This window comes from Oryx dammah, unplaced genomic scaffold (genome assembly GCF_014754425.2).
Source record: "Oryx dammah isolate SB20612 unplaced genomic scaffold, SCBI_Odam_1.1 HiC_scaffold_22, whole genome shotgun sequence".
Taxonomy (NCBI): Eukaryota; Metazoa; Chordata; class Mammalia; order Artiodactyla; family Bovidae; genus Oryx; species Oryx dammah.
Window position 1 is genome coordinate 23,643,744 of NW_024070206.1, and position 7,355 is coordinate 23,651,098.

General features: G+C 38.7%; 1 non-coding gene across 1 annotated transcript; it reads left to right on the forward strand.

The window, feature by feature from the left end:
* The first annotated feature begins 4,582 nt into the window (after positions 1-4,582).
* TRNAC-GCA lies at positions 4,583-4,654 on the forward strand. Its single transcript has one exon. It is a non-coding gene; the product is annotated as a tRNA-Cys (tRNA).
* Positions 4,655-7,355: the final 2,701 nt, after the last annotated feature.

The following is a 7,355-nucleotide window of genomic DNA, read 5'->3' on the forward strand; positions in this document are numbered from 1 at the left end:
AGGATACTTGTTAACCTCCCCCCTTTTTTTTAGTAACAATTATTTAGTTGCTGCATTGTAAAACAAATATTACACAGGAAGTGAACACAACCTTGTGTATAATATATCTTACAAAATGACATGACCAATGCTTGCATTTTATTACTTTTTAAACAGAATATAAGCGTTAATGGTAGAAAGGTATTAATAGATGGTAGAGTAGCAAACCTATTTGTTACGGTGACATTATTTTGTATTTTTTAGGGTTGATTTTCTTTTGAAAAGCATAAAAGGAAAGTGTAGCATTGTGCGAGAACTCTGCCAGGCGAATTTTCTATGAAACGCTCTTCTCACGTCATTGAATTTAATGGCTGCCAGAGTCATTGTGATCTTCTTAAGTAAGTTTTTGTTTCAGGGTAGTTACTGTATCTGGGCTTCCCTGATGGTTCAGACTGTAAAGAATCTGCCTGCAATGTGGGAGACCCAGGTTTGATCCCTGGGTTGGGAAGATGCCCTGGAGAAGGAAATGGCAACACACTCCAGTATTCTTGCCTGGAGAATTCCATAGTCAGAAGAGCCTGGTGAACTGTAGTCCATGGGGTTGCAAACAGTTGGACACAACTGAGTGACTTAAGACACACACACACTGCATCTAATTACTGCATTTTGTTATATTTCAGAACAGTTGAGCATCACACACCAAAAGGCACATCGGGTTAAAAAACAAAAGCTGTAAAGTTTGGATCTTTTCCTGCGTTAGAAGCAAGAAAAATGGAAAATTGATCATCAAAGGTAAAGCTATCTCCTTTTCCTTTAAATCATATATTCCTACAGCTTCCTCTTCAGTCACTGTGTGTGAAGCAGTTTTTTCTTTTACGATTGAGTGGTGAAGTTTAACAAACATATTTCTGGCTTATAATTCTAAGTGTACTAATATGCTGCTGACATAATCTTCTATTGTTTTAACTCCTGAATTGCCTGTTCAGAATTTGGACCAGATGTGTTTTATATGTTTAATCTTCGTTCTTGGTGTTGATCTAGAGTGGCAGAGCAGGGTGATGCAATTTTGTAAGTCTTTGGGCTAAAATGCTGCACTTTAGGTTAGGCATGGAATCTTGGAGGTAGGTGATGCGGTATCTGCTTCTTTCTTCTTGGGAGTGTTGGACGGATTTGAATTTATCACCACAAACTGATCAACTTGATTTATGTGAGGTAAGAAAGACAGTGGAAACACTCGAAGTAATGGTATAGTCTCCACTCCTTTCATTTTATTGTATAGTTTATGGAAAGAGAAAAGAATGGCCTTGACAATATGTGATATCAGATCTAAAGGGAATTGATATTGCCAAATATGTTAATAATTGATTGTCTTTGTTATTGCTTGCCTGGGACAACTACTTGAGCATGGTTGTTTACTGGGGAGTTAATTCCAAGGGTTGGGGAGAGTGAATGGGGGAAGGAACAAAGACCAAAATAAGAGCAAATGAATGAGTTCTCCAAAGTGGACATGGGAACGTGGTTCCCCTGGGACTTCCAAGAGGGTATGAGATCCCCCCTGGAATTTCCACCCGAAGGATGTATAGCCAAAGGTTCACTCATTGGCTCTTTCCCCTTGTTTGTGGATTGCTCCTGGGTCATTAAATCCCCCACAGTGCTGAGCAGTGCTGGCACTGGTCACTTGTGGTGGACGCTGTAAAGGCAAAGAGAATCTGAGTTGGTTCAGGACTGTCCGTCTGTGCAGCCATGGCTGAAATCAGAGGTGGGCCAACAGGGTACAATGCAGGGACCAGAAGTGTCTATTGTAGTTCTTTTTACTTTATTTCCAATAGTCAAATAAATAACATAATCCTCCTAAACGAACCATTTTCAGGAAGAAAATGTCCTGTGTTTTAAAGACATTGATGAGTGACATCCAAATGGCATAGAACCAAAAGGAACTCTGTTTCAAAACTAACTTCTTATTCAATAAATTGTCCATGTTCAGAGGTGAAAAGTACATCCTGGTCCATGTGTACTTTGGACATTATATAGTAAGATTTGAAGTATGACCGAAATATTGGAAAAGAGATAATGGAATCAGCATTTTATAGTGCCTATACATATTATTCACTGTATATTGATTTCGTACAGGAAGGTGTCTGTGGATGCACAAAAATATAATTACTGTCTTTCCTATTTGGAAATAACCCATTAGCAGTGTCATTATTGGTGTGAAAAGCATGACTGTAATTATACATGTCCGAGCATAAAATAACAAGGATGGTCAGCTGACAAAATAGATTTAACATATTAAAGTGAATAAGGGTTTGTTTGTTGGTTGGTTTTTGGCAATGAGGACATTCAGCAGATGAAAATAAAACCAGGTAAAGGCTGTGGTTTGTTGTGACCTAGAAGATCCTTTGTTCAGAGGAAAGATGTTACCAGGGAACTCGAAGGACAACTCTGCAATCACATGAATAAGCAACATTTCAACTGATAAAATTAACATGCAGATTCCTAATACAGGAAATGAAAATGGTGGCAGAAGGGAAAGGGTGGCCAGAAGAGGCAGGGCAGGGGGACCAGGAAAACAGTGACAGGTGGCGAGACAGAAATCCCCAAAGTGAACGAAATGAAACTGCAGAAATAAGAGAATCCCACAGCAGTGGAGGGATGCCTCTTAGAGCAGACCTCATCTTGAGCCCAGGATGCAGACTGAGCAAACCGTCTCAGTTCAGCTGAGGCCTGATACATTCCTGGGTCATTACAGAAAGAATCAATTAATGTGTCTTCTCACCTAAACAGCACAGTTGTCTCCTTTGTCTTCCTCTCTGTAGTCTCATTAGATTCCAGGGCCTCCTGAATAAAAGCTCTGATCACATCTGCTCTTTGCTCAGAAAATATTCCCTTATTTACCAAGTCATCATTGTCCAAACTTCTTAATCAGATATTTAAAACCTGCCACTCTGTTTTCAGGCTTAACTTTCTTATTCCTTGATGCCACTCAGTGTCTAGACCATTGATTAGTACTGCAAATTCTGTCATGTATCCGGTCTTCGAAGTGATTTGGGTGCATTTGGGTTCTCAAACATAGGTCAGTCTAGGACCGGACCCAAGAATTTGCTTCGTTAAAATGTTCCCAGGCTGTGTCACTATTGCTGGTCTAGGAACCTTACTTTGAGAATCACTCTGGAAAAACAAATGATCCAGGCTGGCACTGTGGTTTCTACATTGCAGTTTAGATCAAAGACTGATTGCAATAAAAGTGCTCCTTGCCAGCATCACCATTGTTGTACTGTGTACTAGATTAAGAACAGAGTCTTTCTCCTGGTTAAATACCATCTTAGTGTAATAAAATCCCCCACAGTAAGCTTCTTGATACATTTCTATATCCCCTGCTGTGTTATAGGCTTACAAATGTTTATTGGATGGATGGATGGATGGAATGAAAGGAAGGGGAGAAGGACAGACAGACAGGTTTGGCAAGCAAGCATTGATTTCAGCAAGAAACTTCATGCCTACAAAGAAATTGCTATAGTAAATGCCATTAGGGAAAGACTAATTACCATCACACGAAAACCTCCTTATTGTATAAGAACATACTCCATATTTCAGGCATTTGATTAGGTGGAATAACTATGGAGTCAGAGCCTGAGCATCTGGGTATCAATAGTATTGTGCTCTGTAATAAGCAAAGTCTTTCACAAAAGACTTTTGCTGTTTGATTGAGTTCAGCAGAGGAGAGATGTCATTTCTATCAAGACAAATTGTGCATTTTACTTTATAAAAGAGCCACTGGCTATGTGCAAGCAGGAAATCACATCTGTTTAATGAATTCCTTTGCAAATGTCTCTTCCTTGAGTTTCAATTTTGCAGCTGCAGCATCATTTGAACGTTTATTCACATTTCGGACAATTGTGCTTTCTGAGTTTTTGCTTTCGTGCATTCAGATGTGTTCATGTATCACTGTTGCAAATTCTTTCTCTACATCTTTCATCTGCGCACATCATCCCGTGATTGGCTTGTAAATTTATCCTACTTTTCTTACTAAAATAACTGTTCCTGCTGTCTGCTTTCTGCCTGCTCTTTGATTTAGTCCTGAAATTGGGCTCAAGGCCTACTTTTAGAGCTCAGCGTGAAGTTTATTCTGTATGTTTTTAAACCAGGTTCCTACTTGTTTCTTTCTGTTATAGGTTCTGTGTTGGCACCAACTTCAAAATGCGCCCTTGAAAGAGCCTCTTTTAATTATGTATCAGCATAAATAATAACAATGAATGAAAACAGGAATCTTGAAATTTTATTTTAAAAATTGATTTCATCATTTACTTTAATGGTAGAAAATTAAAACAGTCAGCTGCTGCTACGGCATAACTGGTGTTAAGCTTCGAGGAAAGGACTAGTTCCAACCTTGTTGTTACCTTCATGTGTATCCTTGGCTGAGTCCTCAGGCCTCAGCTACCTCCATTATAAAAAGAAGGATTTAGGATAAATGTCACTAAGGGGTTCATTCTGGTTTCTTATCTTATAATGTCAAGATGCAGGTCTTATGAAATGCTGCTTAAAATCAGGTGTGAGAATATGAGTGAGTCAGTTCATCAACTAATACGGTAACCTTTGGAGGGCTTCCCTGGTGGCTCAGAGGATAAAGCGTCTGCCTGCAATGCAGGAGACCCAGGTTCGATCCCTGGGTTGGGAAGATCCCCTGGAGAAGGAAATGGCAACCCACTCCAGTATTCTTGCCTGGAGAATCCCATGGACAGAGGAGCCTGAGCGGGCTACAGTCCATAGGGTCGCAAAGAGTCGGACAGGACTGAGTGACTTCACTTCACTTCACTTTGGAGGTAAAGTTGAAAGAACATGGTTTTAGGGTGCAGAAAGATCTGTGTTCAAAACTCAGCGCTTCCGCATATTAACAGCATGAGCTTGGAGAACTGACTGCACCCTTTGGTGTGCCTCAATTTCTTCATCTGTTAAATAGGGGCAGTATAGTCATCATCTGCCAGGTAGCTTTAAAAACGGGATAATCTGAAGAATATCCAGCACTTACCAACTGAGCACAGTGAGCTCTAAGAACCTCTGCAGGCCTCTAAGCCAGCTGGAGCCCACCCCATGGTTTTAGAGGTTAGTGGAATTTCCATTCTTCTTCTCCACTGTAATTCTACAAGGCTAAGAAATTTATATCTGTGACTCTAAAAGATGAACTCCGTTTGGAAAACGTGCCTGTAATTTAGTCATCTGAAACCTGGCAAGACAAAGGAAAATTTAGCAGTAGGTTTTCAGCTTGACAGGATATCTGGTTCCATACATTGTGAGTAATTTATACAGAGCAAGCAAGGCCCTTTTCAAGACTGACTCCTTCAGTGTCAAAGCTTAAGGTTTGCAAATTGCATTCTGACTCTGACTTTGTTATGTGGCCACAGTTTGGGCAGAAATGAAAGCCTCTTTAAGACTTCGGTTTAGCCTGAATAAATGTTGCTGTACTCTTGATTTATATCTGATTCCAGTAAGTTCAAAGGTATGCCTTACTTTTTTCTTTCTTGTCCTCTGAAAATTTATGTTTATAGCCAATTTGTACCCAGATAAATTACATTTGGGGCAAAGATGATTTGTTTACTATAGGATCCATGCAACTATTGAATATTTTTCTGCTCTTTTCATTAATTAATTTTTTGAGGTTGAAGTGTCACTTTGATACTGGTTAACCTCAGTCCTTTCTCAGCAGAAATTAAGAACTTCCTCCTTAATAGGAATAGATCAATAAAGTTTTGGTGGACGATTTCCTCAATCTTAGCAGAGGGTTTAACCCTGTGGGCTTCTTTACTCTTTCAATATTTTATAAATCCTCTGCAAGTTAATGTCTTTTGAGATAAAGCTTACTATATTTTATTCCTCTATGCTTTTTCATGAGAAGTGATTTAGAGCCAGGAATGCTGGTGCTGTTTGAGTACATTGATTACTTTAGACACCTATAAGATGACTAAAATCTAATTGTGGGTTGTTGTGTTTATTTGTCATGTCTCTGAGACATATCACCGTGAAGATGAAAATCATACTGATGAGGCTGTTTCGAGCTCTGGGAGATAGATATATATATGTGTCAGCATACCACCTACTCACTCAGTGTGTGGTGATGGTCGTGGTGGAGATCATGGTGTGGTGTTGTCTATTTAGCAACCCAGTCATCCACACTAGTGTATTTAATTTCTACATAAATTAATTATTACCAAAATTGGCCTTTTCTATTAAAATATCTATTAAGTACTATCTGAAGGACACATGTTCTCCATTGTATGATAGAATCATTTCTTTGTAAAGCAGAGTATAATAGAATTTATCACAGCTCACATCCTTTTTTAGTATTTGTTGACATTTTTAAAATCCCCAAGGACAGCATTTACTCTGTAGTAAAAGGGTTGGACTGTAAAAAAGGCTGAGTGCAGAAGAATTGATGCTTTTGAATTGTGGTGCTGGAGAAAGACCCTTGAAAGTCACTTAGACAGCAAGGAGATCAAACCAGTCAATCCTAAAGGAAATCAACCCTGAATATTCATTGGAAAGACTGATGCTGAAGCTTCAATACTTTGGCCACCTGATGTGAAAAGTTGCCTTGTTGGAAAAGACCATAATGCTGGAAAAGATTGAAGGCAGGAGGAGAAGGGGGCAACAGAGGATGAGATGGTTGGATGGCATCACCAACTCAGTGAACCTAAGTCTGAGCAAACTCCAAGAGATGGTGGACAGGGAAGCCTGGCAGGCTATATAGTCCACGGGGTTACAAAGAGTCAGACACAACTGAGCGACTGAACAACAAAAAGATGCAGCTTGATGAGAATTATAAGGGAAAAAAACAAAATGCATATTGGCAAAGTTTTTTTCATTCCTGCTGTAATCTCATAATGTGCTAGAAATTTTCATCTAAAATATTTACTTAAAGCTGAATTTCGGGAAAAGATGATTCCACTTAAAACAACCAACATGAGTGCAGGGATTTTTCTTGCCATTCCAATATGATCTGGGAATTATAAATCATGTCAAGTACGAATTTGACAAAATAGCTGTAGTGATACACAGTTTATTTCTCTCTGGCATGTCAAATATTTGAGGTCTTTGTATTTGTTTATGATTAAAAATATAATAGCAAACATATGTCAAATACTTAGATTTTTACCTGTACAAGGGGGACATAATTTTATATCTACCCTTTTAGGGTCTTTGACTTGGCCTGAGACTTAAGTTGATGTAAGATAAGTGAAAAGAAAATTGCACAAATGAATTCAGTAAAAGTTTTATGTGACTTGAATGTCTTCATAAGAAAATAAAGATGAAAAGAAGTAGTGGAATCTAAGTGTTTATATACTAAGTTGAACAAAGAGATAGAATTGTGGAAACGTAACTGA